The sequence below is a fragment of the Myotis daubentonii genome, chromosome 12 (genome assembly GCF_963259705.1).
Source record: "Myotis daubentonii chromosome 12, mMyoDau2.1, whole genome shotgun sequence".
Classification (NCBI taxonomy): domain Eukaryota; kingdom Metazoa; phylum Chordata; class Mammalia; order Chiroptera; family Vespertilionidae; genus Myotis; species Myotis daubentonii.
This window is the reverse complement of record NC_081851.1, coordinates 7,963,839-7,984,763: the sequence shown is the minus strand read 5'-3', so window position 1 is coordinate 7,984,763 and position 20,925 is coordinate 7,963,839.

The window sequence follows — 20,925 nt, the reverse complement described above, 5'->3', positions numbered from 1 at the left end:
ACACAGAGATCCCATTCTTTGAGAGAAAATGATGCACTTGGCCGGCATAGCTATCAGCTTTCTATGCAGCTTAATGTATGTTCCTTTCCCTGTGTAATCAAGGCCAGTACACCTCGCTGTCAACACCGCAGCCCGAACAATCAAGCAGCTCCTGGTTAATAAAGAAACAATATGCAAAGTGCATATATATCCTTATGAATTTATGTACAGCTAGAAGTCCTTAGACAGTCTTTCTGTGACTTTCAGATTCAGTCATATTGCCCAAAAAAGGGAAATATTCATGAATCGTTTCTTATGCCAGTATATTTACTTAATAAACACTTTACGTAATTTAAAAAGAATCTTTGTAAGAAAAATGTAACAAAGTAGCATATATAGAAAAATTAAAGAAAACATGTTCTCTTTTTTTCTGTATAGGGCATAATGTCACAGGAAGGTCAGAGTATCCTGCCACCTCTGAGAAGTAAGCCCAAGTTGCTGTTGGCTGTGTTAATCACAGAGGAGTCATTCTTCAGGCACTCTGCTCTCTAAACATGTTCTCTTTAAAGGGTACCTTTTTTAAAAAGTTCAACTGTAACCATTAAAATGGCTGTTTCAGACATCTGAATCTGAAACAGAAACAGAGAAATCCCTATTTGTTTTACAGAGATGTTTCACATTAATTACCAGATCACTATCGGTTTGGAATGGATTGTTGTTTCACCAACTTTCCATAAATCCGAAATGATCCCTGAGGGATACGTGCATAATAAAAACCAAACTGAAGTTGCCCTGTTTCCCATGTCAGCCTTTCTAATCGGTGACCCGTTTATACCACTGCAATCCTGAAGGGAGAATTAGATCGTGAATGGAGGTGGCCAGGAAGCAAGGGTTAAAGAAAAAGGATATGATATTGCTCAACCAAGTCCAAGGAATGATGAAAATGCACAATGCCCTGGGAGGTCTTTCCGCACAAAACAGTGACCCGCGCTTGAATTAATATGTACCCGTGTCAGTGTTAGAGGCCAGGAAAAACAGTCATGGGGAAAGTATCCCTTCTTAGACAAACACGGCAAAATTATGTGTATGCCTTTTCACCGGAGTTGATAATAAGCGAAGGTGAATGTGCATTGCAAACATTCAGGGTATAAAAGCCTCTTAACACATTCTGTGCACAAAAGAAATAGAGCAATGAAAGTAAAAATCAGGAAAAGGCATTGATTTTTTAAAGTTTGAAACATCACGAACTTTCTTTTACTTACGTTAGTGTAGGACTAATATTATAACTAAAAATTTAACATTTTCAATGTAGAAATGCTATAGTATAACAAAATCAACCCTTGCAGTTTCAAAGTGATCCAGTATCTCTTAGTAACACAGCGTTTAAAAACTGCCAACACTTATTGCTGTGGGACAAATACAATAGACTGTAAATCAAGCCTCCACAACAACTACAAAAACTTCTCCTGCGATTCTCTACCTCGAGGCTCACCTCTGCCCAAGAACGTTCTGGGAGGCTTCCTGTTCAGTGAAAGCCGGGGGCTGGAACAGCGATCACACTGGTGATAAGGTGGCTCAGCCATTGCCGCAAAGTGCCTGGAGACCTGGTTTGTCCTTGTGAAAACAGAGCGAACTTTGATTCCTAGGTTGGGGTAAAATGTATCCACATCAGAGCACTAGCAGGACCTTTAATTGTCTCTCCATAAGAAAGGATGAGAATGCCGTGGTTATGTGATCATCCAATAATTGCAATGGACAGTGCGCTCTCAGAGTGGGAGAATTAAATTAAAAGAAAGCAACTCTGGAACAAGTCCTGGTGGTAGAATTAGAGGCTGTTCCGCGGGGTCCTGATGTCTCTACGGTAATGAATCTGCCAAAAGGTAATAATATTTTAGTGAAAGATGATTGGATAAGTCACGTTATTTATTAACTGTTACCCTCAAATATCACTTTTGTCTTATTGTTCAGAATGGTTAGAGGGCAGCAGGGATGCCTGACACAAGGCATTAAAAACGGATGATGTCTTATCAGGGCCGGGAGGACCGGGCGGCCACAACGCGCGGGGTTGGAGCTCACGGACACCCCAGGCCAGGGCTCGGCGCCGGACCAGAGGGGCCTCGTCGTGTCCCTGAGACCAGCCAGGCCCTCGCTTGGTCCTTTCCAATGGCCTGAACACGAGCTGAACTTTAATGCCTGAAATTGTTTCGCGAAACTTTCAGAAGGATACACGTTTGAGAAGCCTGCTGGCAACCAGGATGATCAGGTTACCGGCGCTGACGGAAAAGGCCCCCAAGCCGCATCTGGAGGTCCTTGGCATCGCCCTGGTGGCCACCCCTCCAGGTCCCAGGGCATGTCACTACCAGGCTTCCCACAGAATGTAGGTGGGAAAGACGCCATGGCGCGCACAGGCGCCGCAGCGCTCGGACTCCAGCAGCCTCAGCGGGGGGCACTGAGCGCATCCACGGCCATCCCAGGGAAGGAGGCCCGAGGCGGGTGGGGGAGCGAGGCAAGCACGGACTACAGGATCCCGCCCAGGACCCAGGCTCCTAAGCCGGGGAGGCAGGGGCCCCAGGTCCTGGGGAAGTGTGCGCTCCCTGGGCGTCCAGTGAGGGTGGCCAGCGCGACAGAGAAGGCCTCTGCCCCGGGAGGGACCCCCTCGGCCATTTCTGCTGTCCTCTGTGTGGACCACACTCCTAGAAGTCGGGGGGCTGGTCGGGCTGTCAGGCTGAGCTATGGGGCTACAAATAGGCGAAGGAAGCCCGTCCCAGGGCGCCGTCAGGGCAGAGCTGGAGCCCTCCATCGGCTTGCCCCGGGGACACCGCTGGGGCGCGCCCCTCCCCGCTGCGCAGGCCCCACCACCCCCTGCTCGCCTCCCCCTGGAGGCCTCTGCTCAGGGTTTTGCCGCGCGTCATCAAAGCCCTGGCAATGCAGGCAGCGCTCTTGGGCCCCTAGATTGTGGTTAATAGTATTCTGTCGTTTCGGCTTGATTTTCATTCCTACTGATCTCAACTTACAAGATTGCCCCATGGCTCTGGTCTCTAAGCCCCTGCCTCTAGAAGATGCCAGATTTCATCAAACAGAACTTCACTTAGTCAGACTATGCTTACAGGATGCCAGTGCAGCATCCAACACAGTGAAAATTTAGTAAATTAACTGGTTATATCATGTAAAACAAGCCAAAATATAATCGCCCTCCTTCCCTAACTCCCACACAGTGACGTGGCATTGTATTGAGTTGCCTGATCTAGGTGTTTGAGAACAAATCCTGAGTCAATATTAGGGACCCCCCCCCCCACACACACACACACACACATAATATTTTTTACAGCAAAGACGCACTTTGCTATGTTATCCCTGTGATGAAATATATCCGACTTGGTGCACTCCGAGTCTAGAAGAGTGACTTGATTAAGAACTTCTCCCCCACCCCAATGTTTTTTAAAAGGGCAGCAATTGCAAGAGCTACAGAACAGTTACTAGCCATAGAAATAAGGCAGCCGCAGCCAGCTCTTGATCTGCCGGGCGCAGTACAAAATGAAAGCACGGAGCCCTGGCCCCAAATCAGGAGACAGCGCGCCTTCTCTCGCGGCGTCTGTGGCGCTGTCCCGTGGGTTTTGTTGGTGTTTAATGCTGCGATGCCCCTGGCACAGTGACACTGCCCAGGGGAGGGCGACAATCTGCGGGCTCCTGCTGGAAGCCCACATGCAACCCGGGGAGCAGCAAGGCAACCGGAACTCCTGCAAAGCCAGGGGCAAGCTGCAGACACATACTCATAGCGCCGCCCACTTCACTTACAAAATGCAGATTTAAAGATAAAAGTTAGGAATTCGGGTGGTGATCACAGAGCATTAAACCCCTTCTCAACCCAGCGCCCACTGAGGCTGCGCTGAAGCTGGCCTCAACGGAGGACCAACCGAAGCGCTGAAGGAACCATGGCCCTTGCAGCCAGCCTGAGGGCCTGTTCGGGGTAAATGTACAACATGCATTCATCAGGCTTCCAAAATGCTGCAAGTAGCAGTTAGTAAGACATGATTTCAGACATCCTCGCTGTTTTAGAGCAGCGATTTTAAAGCTTTTCCATCTCGTGGCACACACACACTAATTACTAAAATTCTGCAGCACACCAAAAAATACATTTTTTGGCCAATCTGAGCGGCTATTGTTGTATTGGTTGTTTATTTGACAATTTAAGGGAAAAGGGATCAGTGCCCCTAACTAATAGCCAGGTATTACATGTTTTAAAAATTCTTGGGGAACACCAGTTGAAAATCACTGTTCCAGAGCAATGCTGGTCAGCATGGTACTCACAGGACAAATGAGGCTATTTTGTTTATTGAAAAGGGAGGGAGGAATGCAAAATATTATTTTAAAATATTGATTAAAGTTGAAATGATCACATTTAGAATATGAGTTAAATTAAATATATTATTAAAATTAATCATTCTGTTTCTTTTAAATACTTTCAAGTGGTTAATAGAAAAATTAAGGGAGAAAAAAGTGGCAGCCGAATAGACAGATGTATCTGAGCCTTATCCCAGAGCATATGGAAGGAGTATCTAAACCAAATAACATCCACCCAGAATTGGCGCAGTAGACACAGCTGGTGAGACAATTCGCAGCCAGTAAGGGCAGAGGACGCCTGGAGAATGGTAGGATCAGGGATCTGGGCCGGAGAGAGGCATGAGACCACCAAGCCAAGAGGGTCAGAAGGAGGCTGCATGGTACCAAGTCCGCGTCCCTTGGGGACAGGCGTAATATCTGACTGTAGAAGCAAGTCCACAGGGCTGCTGGAGGCAGGGGATTCTAGATCCAAGTCCACAGCCATGAGAGGCTGAGCCCAGAGGGGCAGCCTGAAGAGCTGCCCTAGCCGCACAGTGCCAGAGGGAGAGAAACTAGCATTCGTGCGGTTGTTTTGCCTGTATTTGGTCTTTGCTTTTATTTGATAAACCCAGTTCATGGGACCTTTCAAATACAAACACTCACCTGGGCCTGAGGTGCAGGTAGAGGTGCTGACTTGTGGGGTCTGGGGAGAGGCTGTGGGCAAGAGTGGGTCAGAGAGAGGTGACCAGGAATCCTGCACTTAGTCGTTCCGGACCCTCCAAATCTAAGCAGCCATTTTTCTCCTGAAGAGCCAGCCCCTCCCAGCAGCCTCAATCATCCAATATAGCCACACCCAGCTTACACCTTGAGCTTTACAAAGGACACAAAAACTCTGAGTAGCCCCAAAGAGCCCTCAGGGACAGGGTTGAAGAGAGGCCTTTCAGTACCGGAAACCGATACATCTCCCTCCCTGTCAGAAGCAGCCACTTGAGAGATTAAGATTGACAGCAGGCAGACAGGCTAAGTGGGCAGATTGGTCCCACCTGCTTGCAGTCAAGGCTGTGGAGATAGACACTAACAGAGGAGCGGGGTTTCGCTTGGAACTTCAACACAGTGCTCACTACCTAACAGGAAACTGAGACGTGGCAGGCAGAACAGAAGAGTGGGCTCTTACACTAGCTCCCATGGGGCATTAAAACTCCACTGAAATGAATGACACTTCACTTTTTAATTTAACTTAATTTAATTTATGTTCATTTTTTATTTTTTCAAAAAATTATTTTCTTTATTTTAGTTTTTTATTTTTTAGCTTTTATATTTTTTCATTATTTTTTCTTCATTCTATTTTTATTGTTATTTTATCTTATTTTTAATTATTTTTTTATTTCTTCTTATCCACTCATTCTCTTTCTACCTTCTCCATACTGAATGAAGGTTCTCCCCCTATTCATTCAATTCCTTAACCTTACTTTCTGTATATAAGTTCTACCTCTACATATTATGCCCCTCCCCCTTTTTGGGGGGTGTCTGTTTGTATTTTTTTGGTTTATCTGTTTGTTCTATGGTGTTTTCTCCCCATATATATTGTTCTTCTTCCTTTTTCTTCTTTTTCTTTTCTCTCTAACCTTTTTTCTTTTCTGGATATCATTTTTGCTCTCTTTTCTCTCTCTTAATTCTCTTTTCTCTGGTGATCACGTATATTTGGGTCATCAGTGTCATGAGTACATTCGTGTTTTGTTCCCTTTGTGTCATGTCTTGTCAAGTTGTATTTTGTGCTGTTCAGTCAACAAGGTAGAGAGCAAGCTCCATCCATAAACGGGACAATAATACTCAAGACCCAACTACACCAAGAGAACTCAAATATCCCAAGAGGAGGGCATCCCTAGATTGCCCAGCCCAGAACACAAGAGAGATTGCACCATTAGGTACTAAAAAAGATCTACTATATAAGATAAACAAAAAATCTGGGTGGCATAGCAGTTTGATCTAATACATAGAAATAATCACAAAGGAACAGCAAAAATGGGGAGACAAAGAAACGACCCCCACTCAAAAGAAAAGGAGGAATCACCATAAAAGGAAATAAGTGAAACAGAGGCAAGCAATTTGTAAGAGAAAGAATTCAGAGCAATGGTTGTAAGGATGCTGAAAAAGGTGAGACAAATTCAACAATATGTATAAGAATCAAGAGGAAATGAAGAAGAATCAAGAAGAAATGAAGAATGACATAGCTGCAATAAAGAATACAATGGGAAGTTTCAACAGTAGAATAGAAGAGGCTGAGCACTGCATCAGCAAGTTAGAAAACACACACAAGCACAGCAGCAACTGGAAAGAAAATTTAAAAAGCAGGAGGAGAGCCTAAGGGAGCTTTGAGACAACATGAAACAAAACAATATCCGCAAAATAGGGGTGACAGAAGGTGAGGAAGTAGATCAAGGAATAGAAACCTGTTTGAAGAAATAATGACAGAAAACTTTCCTGAAGTTGGGAAGAAAATAGCCAACAAGTCTAAGAAGCACACAGAGTCCCAAAAAAGATGCACCCAAAAAGAATGACACCAAGACACGTCATAATTAAATTGGCAAACATCAACAACAAAGTAAGAATCTTAACAGCTGCCAGAGAGAGAAACAGAAAGTTACCTACAAGGGATCTCCCATTCGGTTATCAACTAATTTCTCAACAGAAACACATCAGGTGAGAAGGGAATGGGATGAAATATACAAAGGGATGCAAAGCAAGGGACTGAATCCAAGAATATCACAAACAGCAAAGCTATCATTCAAAACTGAAATCAGAAGTTTAACAAACAGAAAAGGGCCAAGGGAGTTTATTACCACCAAGTCAACAATGCAGGAAATGCTAAAGGGACTGCTGTAAAAAGAAGAAATAGGAAGGGAAGAAGGAACACAGGCATAAAGAATAAAAATGGCAACAATCAAGTACCTATAAATAATAACCTTAAATATAAATGGAATAAATGTTCTAATCAAAAGGCAAAAGGTAGCTGAATGGATAAGAAAACAAGACCCATATATTTGCTGTCTACAAGAGACCCACCTCAGAACAAAGGACTTACACAGACTGATAGTGAAGGGATGGAAAAAATTTTCAGGCAAATGGAAATGAGAAAAATGCTGGGGTAGCTATACTTATATCCGACAAATTAGACCTCAAAGTGAAGGCCTTAACAAGAGATAAGGAAGGCCACTTCATAATGCTAAATGGAGCAATTCAACATGAGGATGTAATTCTGGTAAACATATGTGCACCCAATACAGGAGCACCCAAATAAAGAAATAAACTTCTGAAATATATCAAGGGAGAGATTGACAGCAATACAATCATAGCAGGGGATTTTAATACCCCATTTACACCACTGGATTAACCCTCTAGACAAAAAAATCAGCAAAGAAACAGCGATCCTAAATAACTCACTAGATCAGATGGAACTAATAGACATCTTCAGAACATTTCACCCCAAAGCTAAAGAATATATATTCTTCTCAAGTGCACATGGGGCATTTTCAAATATAGACCATATGTTAGGACACAGGCAAAATCTGTTCAAATTCAAGAAGATAGAAATCATATCAAGCATAAAATTAGAATTCAACTACAATAAAAACAATTTTTAAAAAATCAAGCACTTGGAGGCAGAACAGCATATTATTAAACAATGATTGGGTTACCAAAGAGATCAAAGAAGAAGTAAAAAGTATCCTGGAAACAAATGACAATGAAAACACAACAATTCAAAATGTATGGGACACAGTGAAAGCAGTCCTGAGAGTGAAGTTCATAGCTCTACAGGCCTACCTCGAAGAAGAAGAAGAAGAAGAAGAAGAAGAAGAAGAAGAAGAAGAAGAAGAAGAAGAAGAAGAAGAAGAAGAAAGAAAAACTGGTAATAAATGATCTAACCCAGCAACTAAAAGAATTAGGAAGAGAATAAAAAAAAAAAAAAGCCTAGAGTAAGCAGAAGGAAGTAAATAATAAAGATCAGAGCAGAAATAAATGACATAGAGACCAAAAAATCAATACAACAAAGAGCTGGTTCTTTGACAGGATAAACAAGATAGATGAACCCTTAGCCAGGCCCACCAAGAAACAAAGAGAGAGAACCCAAATAAACAAAATCCTAAATGAAAGAGGTGAAGTAACAACCACCTCCACAGACATACAAAGGATTGTAAAAAAATACTATTAACCACTCTACTCAAACAAACTGGACAACTTAGACAAAATGGACATATTCCTAGAAAAATACAAGCTTTCAAAACTCAATCAGGAAAAAACTTGAATAGGCTGATAACTACTGATGAAATTGAAGCAGTAATCAAAAAACTTCCAGCAAACAAAAGCCCAGGACCAGACGGCTTCACAGGAGAGTTTTACCAAACATTCAAAGAAGAACTAAAACCTATCCTTTTCAGATTATTCCCAAAAATTCAAGAGGAATGCACACTTCCAAGCTCTTTCTATGAAGCTAGCATTACCCTAATGCCAAAACCAGATAAAGACACTACAAAGAAAGAGAATTACAGGTCAATATTTCTGATGAATATAGATGTTAGAATCCTCAACAAAATCCTAGCAAAACAGATCCAGCATTACATTAGAAAGATAATACACCATGACCAAGTGGAATTTATTCGAATCAATTAAGGTTATACATCACATAAACAAATTGAGATACAAAAATCACACAATCATATCAATTGATGCAGAAAAAGCATTTGACAAAATCCAACAATTTCTTGATAAAAACTCTCAGCAAAGTGGGAATAGAGGGATCATACCTCAACATAATAAAAGACTTATATGACAAACCTATAGCCAGCATCATACTCAATGGGCAAAAATTAAAACCATTTTTCCTAATAACAGGAACAAGACAGGGATGCCCAGTTTCACCACTCTTGTTTGATATAGTACTGGAAGTGCTAGCCATAGCAATTAGACAAGAAGAAGAAATAAATGGCATCCAAACTAGAAAACAAGAAGTAAAACTGTCATTATTTGCAGATGACATGATATTGTACATAGAAAACCCTAAACATTCCATGAAAAAAGTACTAGACTTAATAAATGAATTTGGTAATGTAGCAGGATACAAAATTAACACCCAGAAATCTATGGCTTTCTTATACACTAATAATGAACTCACAGAAAGAGAAACTAAAAAAATCAATATCATTTACCATTGCAACAAAAATAAAAAATTAAGAATTCAACTACAATAGGAATAAACCAAATAGGAATAAACTAAGGAGGTAAAAGACCTGTACTCAGAAAACTATAGGGTGTTGAAAAAAGAGATAGAGGAAAACATGAACAAATGGAAGAATATACTGTGTTCATGGATTGGTAGAATCAACATCATTAAAATGCCCAAAGCGATCTATAGATTCAATGCAATCCCCATTAAAATACCAATGTCATATTTCACAGACCTAGAACAAAATATCCAAAAATTCATACAGAATTTTTTAAAAAGACTCCAAATAGCCACAGCAATCTTGAGAAAGAAGAACAAAGTTGGAGGGATCTCAAAACATATATCAAGCTATATTGCAAAGCCACTGTTCTCAAAACTGCCTGGTACTGGCACAAGAACAGACATATGGACCAATGGAACAGAACAGAGAACCCAGAAATAGAACCAACCCATTATGCTCAATTAATATTTGACAAAGGAGGCAAGAGCATTCAATGGAGTCAAGACAGTCTCTTCAATAAATGGTGCTGGGAAATTTGGTCAGATACATGCAAAAAAAAGAAACTAGATCACCAAATTACACCATACACAAAAATAAACTCAAAATGGATAAAGGACTTAAATGTAAGATGGGAAACCATAAAAAACTTAGAGGAATCCATAGGCAGCAAAATATCAGACATTTGTCGTAGCAATATCTTTACCGATACAGCACCTAGAGCAATGGAAACTAAAGAGAAAATAAACAAATGGACTACATCAAAATAAAAGCTTTCTGCAGAGCAAAAGATATCATCAACAAAACAACAAGAAAGCCCACTGCATGGGAGAACATATTTGCCAATGTTATATCTGATAAAGGTTTAATCTCCAAAATTTATAGAGAACTCATACAATTTAACAAAAGGAAGATAAACAATCCAATCAAAAAATGGGCAAGGGGCTAAATAGACACTTTTCAAAAGAGGACCTACAGAAGGCCAAGAGACGGATGAAAACATGCTCAAATTCACTAATTGTCTAAGAGATGCAAATCAAAACGATAATGAGGTGCCATCTCACACCTGCCAGAATGGCTACCATCAACAAATCAGCAAACAACAGGTGCTGGTGAAGATATGGAGAAAAAGGAACCCCACTGCTGGTGGGAATGCAGACTGGTGCAGCCACTGTGGAGAACAGTATGTTGTTTCCTAAAAATTCAAAATGGAACTCCCATTTGACCTAGTAATCCCACTTCTAGGAATATATCCCAAGAAATCAATCAGCAAGGATATATTCACCCCTATATTCATAGCAGCACAATTTACAAAAGCTAAGATTTGGAAACAGCCTAAGTGCCCATCAGCAGATGAGTGGATTAAAAAACTGTGGTACATCTACACAATGGAATACTATGCTGCTGTAAAAAAGAAGGAACTATTACCATTTGCAACAGTATGGATAGACCTGGAGAGCATTATGCTAAGTGAAATAAGCCAGTTGGAAAAAGATAAATATTACATGATCTCACTCATTTGTGGAATATAATGAACAACATAAACTGATGAAAAAAAATAAAGCCAGAGGCTTAGAAGCATTGACTAGACAGTCCAACCTAAGAGGCTTGAGGGGGTTGGGAGGGGGTGGTAAAAGATCAACCAAAGGACTTGTATGCATGCATATAAGCAAAACCAATGGACACACAGTAGGGGGGTGAGAGCTGGGAGCAGCCAGGGAAAGGTCAATGGGGGGAAAAGGAGACTTATGTAATACTTTAAACAATAAAGAATTTAATTTTAAAAAAATTTAGAATTACACATGTGGCCCACATTTATTTATTTATTTATTTATTTATTTATTTATTTATTTATTTATTTATTTATTTACTAGAGACCCGGTGGATGAAATTCGTCCACTTGGGGGGGGGGGGGGGTGGATGTCCTTCAGCCCAGCCTGTACCCTCTCCAATCTGGGACCCATTGAGGGATATCCGACTGCCCGTTTAGACCCAATGTGGGATCAGGCCTAAATGGGCAGTTGGACATCCTTCTCACAATCCAGGACTGCTGGCTCCCAAATGCTCACCTGCCTACCTGATTTCCCCTAACCACTTCTGCCTGCCAGCCTGATCACCCCCTAACCACTCCCCTGCCAGCCTGATCGACACCTAACTATTCCCCTGCCTGCCCAATTGCCCCCAACTGCCCTCCCTGGTGGCCTGGTCACCCCTAACTGTCCTCCCTTGCAGGCCGGGTTGCCCCTAACTGCCCTCCTCTGAAGGCCATCTTGTGGTGGCCATCTTGTGGCCACATGGGGGTGGCCATCTTTGACCACATAGGGGCGTCCATCTTGTATGTTGTAGTGATGGTCAATTTGCATACTGGTCATGACTAATTAGCATATCTGGTTGTGACTAATTAGCATATCCAAACTAATCAGCATATCCCTCTCTTATTATATAGGACTAGAGGCCCAGTGCATAAAAATTTGTGCACTCAGGGGGGAGGTGGGGTCCCTCAACCCGGCCTGTGCCCTCTCACAGTCTGGGACCCCTCAGGGGATGACCACCTGCTGGCTTAGGCCCACTCCCCAGGGGATTGGGCCTAAAATGGCAATCAGACATCCCTCTGGCATCCCGGCAGCCCTCAGGGGATGTCCACTTGCCAGTGGGGAACAGGCCTAAACTACAGTCGGACATCCTTAGCGCTGGTAGGAGGCAGGAGAGGCTCCCACCACCACCGCTGTACTGGCAGCCATCAGCCTGGCTTGTGGCTGAGCAGAGCTCCTCCCATGTGAGAGCGACCTGACCACCAGAGGGCAGCTCTTGCATTGAGTGTCTGCCCCCTGGTGGTCAGTGTGTGTCATAGTGACCAGTCATTCCCAGTCCTTCTGCTGTTAGGGTCAGTTTGCATATTACCCTTTTACTATATAGGATAGAGGCCTGGTGCATGGGTGGGGACCGGCTGGTTTCTCCTGAAGGGTGTCCCGGATCAGGGTGGGGGTCCCCACTGGGGTGCCTGGCCAGTCTGGGTGAGGGGCTGAGGGCCGTTTTCAGGCTGGCGGGTGACTGAAGCTCCCAACCTCTCCTTTTTTTCTTTTTTTTTTTATTCTGGGATTTATTTACCTTCTATGGCTGTCACTGGAACTGAGAGCCGGCTTTAGCTATGAGGTTCGGCTCCAGCTCAGACCTTGGCTGCTGAAAGCAGGTATCTGGGTTTGTTTGGCTTCTATAATTGAAACACTGTTTCGGCTCCAGCTCCGAGGCCGGCTGGCTGAAAGCAGGTTTCTGGGGTTTGTTTAGCTTCTATAATTGCAACATTGTTTCTTAGAGTGCAGCTCAGAGGCAGGCAGTGGCAACCAGGGAACCTTGGCTTCCTCGATCACTGGAGCAAGCAAGCCTCCTGTTTGCTTCAGCTGCCTAGCTGCCCGCCGCTATCTTGGTTAGCAGTTAATTTGCATATCGCCCTGATTAGCCAATGGGAAGCGTGTCGGGGGTATGGTTAATTACCATGTTTGTCTATTATTAGATAGGACTAGAGGCCCGGTGCACGAAATTCATGCACAGGGGGTGTGTGTCCCTCAGCCCAGCCTGCACCCTCTCCAATCTGGAACCTCTCGGGGATTTCTGACTGCCAGTTTAGCCCCGATCCCACAGGCAGATGGACAAGCCTCTCACAATCTGGGACTGCTGGCTCCCAACTGCTCGCCTGCCTGCCTGATTGCCCCTAACCGCTTCTGTCTGTCAGCCTGATTGATGGCTAACTGCTCCCCTGCTGGCCCGATTGCCCCTAACTGCTCCCCTGCTGGCCCGGTTGTCCCCAACAGCCCTCCCCTGCCTGCCTGGTCACCCCTAACTGCTCTCCCCTGCTGGCCTGGTTGCTCCCAACTGTCCTCCCCTGCAGGCATGATCGCCCTCAACTGCCCTCCCCTGCCGGCCCTCTTGTGTCCACATGGGGCAGCCATCTTTGACCACATGGGGGTGGCCATTTTGTGTGTTGGAATGATGGCCAATTTGCATATTACCTCTTTCTTATATAGGACTATTTCATATAAGACACATCCTATTGTTATTGTCCCCAGTACACATCCCGAGAATGGCACCATCATTCCTGTTCTATATCACTCTCATATCTTCTTTTAATTGTCTAAGATTTTGCTCTTTGTTCTTGAAGGACTAAGTAAACATGTTTTGAAAATAATAGAAAGGAACTTGGACAAATTCAGGTGACCTGGAGTATGGTTCTTACGATTTCACTAAGATGACCTAAGTTCTCCTGTTCTGTTAAAAAAGAAAAGAGCCCTAGCCAGTTTGGCTCAGTGGATAGAGTGTCAGTCTGCAGACTGAAGGGTCCCAGGTTCGATTCCCATCAAGGGCACATGCCCGGGTTGCAAGTTGGATCTCCAGTAGGTGGCATGCAGGAGGCAGCTGATCAATGATTCTCTCTCACCATTGATGTTTCTGTCTCCCTTCCTCTCTGAAATCAATAAAAATATATCTTTAAAAAATATTTTTAAAAAAGAAAAGAACTGGAACAGGTCACCAGGAGCCACCTGCAGTCCTGACTCCTTGGTGTCTTCACGCCTGGAACTGGGAAAATGCTGTGACTGTGTTACTGGAAGACTCTCCCCTGCACCGCACTCCCCGAGAATGACTCAGCTTTAAAGAATATGAAGGAGCACAGGAACTAAAATCACCCCTACAGCTGGCCATCACTTAGGATGGGGCAAGGTTTTTACAACGGAGGCCTGGCCATCGGGGGAAGACGGCATTCTGCCTCCAGACTGTGTTCGGTTCCTGGCTGCAACATCGGCTCCTGCTGGAATCGGCACCTGCCGGCCTGCCCTGCCCATCCAGACTTGCCAGCCCACAGTCCAGTCACCTGACTGCTTCCCTGGAGCCTGGCCAATACAGCTGGGAGGGTTCATGCAGGTGTGTTATCCTCAAACAATCCTGATAGGTATTTTCTAATGTGCATACTAATGCTAATTTAACTTTGTGTTACATAACACATTCTTATGCATTAAATTCACAACTGAGCAGCACAAACAAAACTCTGGGAGAAGGAAACTAAGAAAGCCCAAGATTTGTTCACTGCGCCCGAACACGCTGAGCACTTCCAGTGACTAAGTTTGCCGATTAATCATACATCTTGCTCATTACAAGGAAACTGCTCTGCTGTCTCTGTGATACAACCGTAACGCAGTTATACACAGAGATTTGTGTACTCTCGGACACACCTAACAAGATGTGAGCTCTGTGCGCACAAATGGTAGGGGGACAGCATTCCTTACTGGTTGGCGTTCACCCACTTCCACCTCCACCCTTTCTTTTCATGTCTCATACCCAGCAACTTTTAAAGGTTTTCAGAAACAAATCGGTAACTCCTTTGAAATGAAATACAGAATAAAGAAACCCACCTGCGTCCTGGAAATGTTCGCTTGATGGCACAGAATAGTTTAGTGAGTTTCTAACTCAGTTAACAATATGCTTAAGCCAAGTAATATGCACATGAATATTATTAAAGTTTTGTTTATGTGGAACTCTGATATTTGCCATAAAAATTCCTATAATCAAAATTTGACTTTAAAAAACAGAAGTTTTGTGGGGGGGGGGGGTTGCCTTTCAAAATTGGTTTCAAGAAACCTTTGATAGAATCAGCTGGTTAATTATTAGCCTCTTTAACTAACAAGCACATTTGAAGCCATGTGCTATAAATCAGTTTCAGTTGAGATATTAAAATCAGATTATAACAGAAAAGCCTTGTAAATATTTGTCTCCAAATGAGTTTAAGAATAAATATATATTCAGTAATTCATCCATATTTAGCAGATATTAATAAGACAAAGCATAGCTTTAAATTCTCTTATCATTTAATACAAAGGCGGAAATAGGAACCCGGGCCTGATTAGCTTCTTTACTTAGGGCTCGGTAACACCTTATTAAAATTTGAAATTTAAAATTGAAATTATCTGTCAAATGTCAGCAGAAATATTTATTCTCTAAATGAAGCTTCACTTAATGGAACTTTAATGTGAAGAGTGTTGCACTTTCTTTTCCTCCACAAGGAGAAAGGAAAGGGGAGAGTGGGCAAGTCTGCTGGGAATGTGAAATTGGCACGGAGGTAGGATTCTCTTCTAGATCTGTGCTGACACTAGAGGTCAGCAACCTTCCAGAAATGATGTCGAATCTTCATTCACTCACTGTAACTTACCATTTTTTTGTGACTGAAGAACCACAGAATTTTAGGTCAGAGAGTGGCCTTACTCGTGACCTAATTTGCTGAATTTTTACAGGTAAAGGGAGTGAGGTTAACGTGGTCCAGACACGTGGCTGGTCTCGCAGCTATACTGACATAGGCCTGAACTCAGGACACTGAGCTGATCAATAAAACTTGGGCTTGGGGATCTCCCTGGCCCCAAGAGATTCAGAGAAATTTGGTGCTTTGGCTTAAAATTATGAAACATTTCGTGGGCTTATAATGTTGGAAGGGATAGGAGGAGAGAGGAGTCGTAGGCTTAGAAAACCATTGTTCCCGGAGGAACGACAGGGATGAGCAAGCTAAGATGTGTGCCAGCTACTTAGGGATGCCAGTTTAAAGGTTTGATGGCCTCTTCCTTCTTAATCTCCTTTCCACGTGGGCCTGGGGTTTGGACACATGCTTCACTTATTCCCAAATTCCAGTGAAAACTCTCAGAGAAAAGGCTGCTCCAATTTCGAATTAACCCATCTCTTTACTGGGTTCATTCTTTAAAATGAGAATTATGTTAGTAACAGCCTCACAGGTTTTTACATGCATTAAGTAAAATGCACATATGGGTTTGTTCATAAGCAAAAGATATTTGTCCCAAACTGTGTTGCTATAATTAAAAATAACGGAACTAAAGTGGGGAGGCAATGTCCAGACATGTAGCTGACAATTCCAGGGTCTTCCCCTCTCACTGCAGCTCTTCTCGGTTTCACCATCCCCCAGGCTGAGTGCAGAAGAGCTGGTGTCTGTGTCTCAGCATCCTGGGTCAGTCCTGAGGGTCCCCCTCCGCCCTTCTGGCTATCAGCTCCTTCTCTCAGTGAAAGAGGGCAGGGAAAGCCCCCAACTGGCATAGTTCTGTGCTTATTACTTGGTTGAGTCCAATAAATGTCACCTATCCTTACTGTTGTTGGTCGCTATGATTGTAAGTCACGTCCACCTCAATCTCGCTCACTCACAGCCACCTGTGGGTTTGTTACTGACAAACAAATGGGGGTTCACAACAGTTAAGAAATCTGACCCAAGATTTGGATGTTGGGCTCACCTTTGGCCATTATCAGTTCCTCCACCGTCACCAGGCCCCACACTTGGTCTAGCAACACAAGGCGTGTTGGGAATGGCTCCAGAGGCTTCTCTTTGCTGAGATGCAGGTGACTCTCGAGAAATCAGAGTCAGCTGTGATGCTCAGATTGATGCTGGGTCATCATGAAGCCAAATGATTGGTTGGTCATTTGTTTTAGGATGGAAGTTGTCTTTAAGACTTCAAATAACCAATTGGGATTTCTTTGATAAAATCCATTTAATTCCAGTATTTTCAGTACCAGCATGACTTTTGTGCAAGACTTTTAAAGAAAAATTAACCTCTGACTCTGGTTCAATTCAGATTCATAAAGTATCTACTTATTCTAGAACAGGAAATGTTCAGCTCTAGCCGTAGGATGCATCGAGAGCCTCCCACTCCGTCAGGTTCAGCAGACATAGCTCATTAGGGAGACATTAACAGGGAGAGGCTCTGGGTTCCCTTTTCTCCACATCCTCACCAACACTTGTTGTTTGTTGATGTATTGATGATAGCCATTCTGACAGGTGTGAGAGGATATCTCATTATGGTTTTATTTTGCATTTCTCTGATGATTAGTGATATTGAGCATCTTTTCATATTTCTATTGGCCATCTGTAGGTCTTAGGTCTATTGCCTAGTTTTTAATTAAGTTGTTTGCTTTTTGGTGTTGAGTTTTACAAGTTCTTTATAAATTTTTAATATTAACCCATTATCAGATACATCACTGGCAAATATGATCTCCCATTCAGTGGATTGTCTTTTCATTTTGTTGATGGTTTCCTTTGCTGTGCAAAAACTTTTTAGTTTAATGTAGGCTCATTTGTTTATTTTTTCTCTTACCTGAGGAGATATATCAGAAAAAAATATTGCTACAAGAAATATCTGAGAGTTTATTGCCTTTGTTTTCTTCTGAGATTTTTTATGGTTTTAAGTCTGGCATTTAAGACTTTGAGTTTATTCTTGTACTAGAGGCCCAGCGCGCACGAAATCATGCGCAAGTACAGCTGGCACCCTTGCCCATCACTGCTTGTAGCTCTCTGCCACTAGTAGCTCACGCCCCGCCCCGCCCGCCATGAGGGCTGCTACTGGCAAGCCAGGGGGAGGGACTGAGAGGTGCTCCATGCACCTCCTGGTGACCAGTCGTTTGGTCATTCTGGCATTGCGGTGTTATGGCCACTGGCCTTTTATAATATAGATGTGGCTAAGAAAGTGATCTACTTTAATTTTTTGCATGTATCTGTCCAATATCCCCAACACTATTTATTGAATAAACCATCTTTATCCCATTGTATATTCTTGCCTCCTTTGTCAAATATTAATTGGCCATAAAGAACTGGGTTTATTTCTGGGCTCTCTATTTGGTTCCATTGATCTATAAGTCTGTTTTATGCCAGTACCAGACTGTTTTGATTACAGTGGCTTTGTAGTATGGTTTGATATCAGGTAGCATGATTCCTCCAACTTTGTTCTTCTTTCTTAAGATTGCTGTGGCTACTTGGGGTCTTTTGTGGTTCCATATAAATTTTTGAAAAATTTGTTCTAGTTCTGTAAAAAAAGCCACTGGTGCCTTACTAGGAATTTAATTGAATCTATCGATTACTTTGGGTAATATGGACATTTTAATTCTTCCTACCCATGAGCACAGTATATGCTTCCATTTATTTGTATCTTCTTCAATTTCTAATAATTTTCTAAGTGCAGGTCTTTTACATCCTTGGTTAAATTTATTTATAAGTATTTTAGTTCCTTTTTATGTAATTGTAAATGGGATTGTTTTATTAGTTTCCCTTTCTGATAGTCAATTATTGGTGTATAAAAATGCAACTGAGCCCTAGCCAATTTGGCTCAGTGGATAGAGCATTGGCCTGCAGACTGAAGGGTCCCAGGTTCGATTCCAGTCAAGGGCACAGGCCCAGTTTGCAGGCTCAATCCCCAGTAGGGGGGCGCACAGGAAGAAGCCAATCAATGATTCTCATCATTGATGTTTCTATCTCTCTCTCCCTCTCCCTTCCTCTCTGAAATCAATAAAAATATATTTTTAAAAATGCAACTGATTTATGAATAGTTTTTTGGTGGAGTCTTTAGGTTCTCTATGTACAGTATCATGTCATCTGCAAATAATGACAGTTTTACTTCTTCTTTTTCAATTTGGATGTCTTTTATTTCTTCTTGTCTAATTGCTATGGCTAGGACTTTCAGTACTATCTATAATAATAAAAGGGTAATATGCTAATGAGACCAGATGTCATTCTGGACGTCCTTCCTGATGAAGCCGGAGCTGGAGGGAAGCCGCCTAGGTCCCGGGTGCCAGAGGGAAGCCAGAGCCGGCAGCCGGGGGAAGGAAGGCTGCTCTTGCACGAATTTTTGTGCATTGGGCTTCTAGTGTTGAATAAGAATGGTGAAAGCAGACATCCCTTCTTGTTCCTGATCTTAAGGGAAACACTTGTGGTTTTGCCCACTGAGTATAATGTTAGCTGTGGGTTTGTCATATATGGCCTTCATTACATTGAGGCATGTTTCCTCTATTCCCACTTTGCTGAGAATTTTTATCATAAATGGGTGCTGGATTTTATAAAATACTTTTCTGCATCTATTGAGATGATCATGTGGTCTTTATCCTTCATTCTGTCTCTGTGTGTTATCACACTTATTGATTTATGGATAGGGTAGTGTGCCAACCTTACATCCAGGGAATAAAGTCCACTTGATCAAAGTGCATGATCTTTTTCATGTAATGCTGTATCCAGTTTACTAATATTTTTGAGCATTTTATTACCTATATTTATCAGAGATATTGCCCAATAACTGTCTTTCTTTGTAGTGTATTTATCTGGTTTTAGAATTTGTATAATCCTGGCCTCGTCAAATGAGCTTGGGAGACTTTCTTCCTCTTGAATTTTTTGAATAGTTTGAGAAGGATACTTGTTAGTTCTTTGACTGTTTGGTAAAATTCTGCTGTGAAGCCATCCGGTCCAGGAATATTGTTTGTGGAAAATTTGTTTATTACTGCTTCAATTTCAATGTCATTAATTATAATCTGTTTATTCAGATTTTCTTATTCTTCCTGATTCAGTTTTGAAATGTATATGTTTCTAGGAATGTATCCATTTTTTGCAGATTGTCCAATTTGTTGGCATATAGTTGTTTGTAATATTTTCTCAGACCCTTTGTATTTCTGTGGTGTCAGTTGTTGCTTTTCCTCTTTCATTGCTTAGTTTATTTATTTGGGTCCTCTCTCTTTTCTTAATGAGTCTGAATAAAGGTGTGACAATCTTGTTTATCTTTTCAAAGAAGCAGTTCACGGTTTCATTGATCTTTTGTTATTTTTTTATTAGACTCTTCTTTATATTTCTACTCTGATGTTTATTATTTCCTTTCTTCTACTCACTTTGGGCTTTGTTTGTTCTCTCTCAAGTTCCTTTAAGAATAAAGTTAGATTGTTTATTTGAGGTTTTTCTTGTTTCTTGAGGTAGGCCTGTAATGCTATGAACTTCCCTCTTAGAACTGCTTTCGCTATGTCCGTAGATTTTGGGTTGTTGTGTCCTCATTTTCATCTGTTTCAAGGTATCTTCTGATTTCTTCCTCACTCTTCTTGTTACCTCACTCAGTGTTTAGTGGCATGTTATTTAATCTCTATCTCTTGGTGTGTTTTCAGTTTTTTCTTGTGATTGATTTCTAGTTTCATAGCATTATGTTCAGAAAAGATGCTTGATCTGATTTCAGTCTTCTTATTGAGACTTGCTTTGTGTCCCAACATGTGGTCTAGCCTAGATAATATTCCATGTGCATTTGAAAAAAAATGTATATTATGATGAAAATTTAACTATATTAGTAGGGACTCATTTTTCTCCAATTTGTCTCAGACTCAAGCACCCCTGTCATTTATCCCAGGCTGGCTTTACACATTTCATTACCTGCCTGGCTTCTTACACATTTGAAATTGAAATGACTGATTAATTCTAATCCAAATCTTTTATTTTACACACGAGGAAGCAGAAACCAAGAAAAGTAAAGTAACCAGAGATTATAGAAAAATAAATACTAGTATGCTGGGCTTCTGTCTTTTAGTATAGACCTCTTTCCATTGTTTGAACACAAATAATGCTGTTTGAATC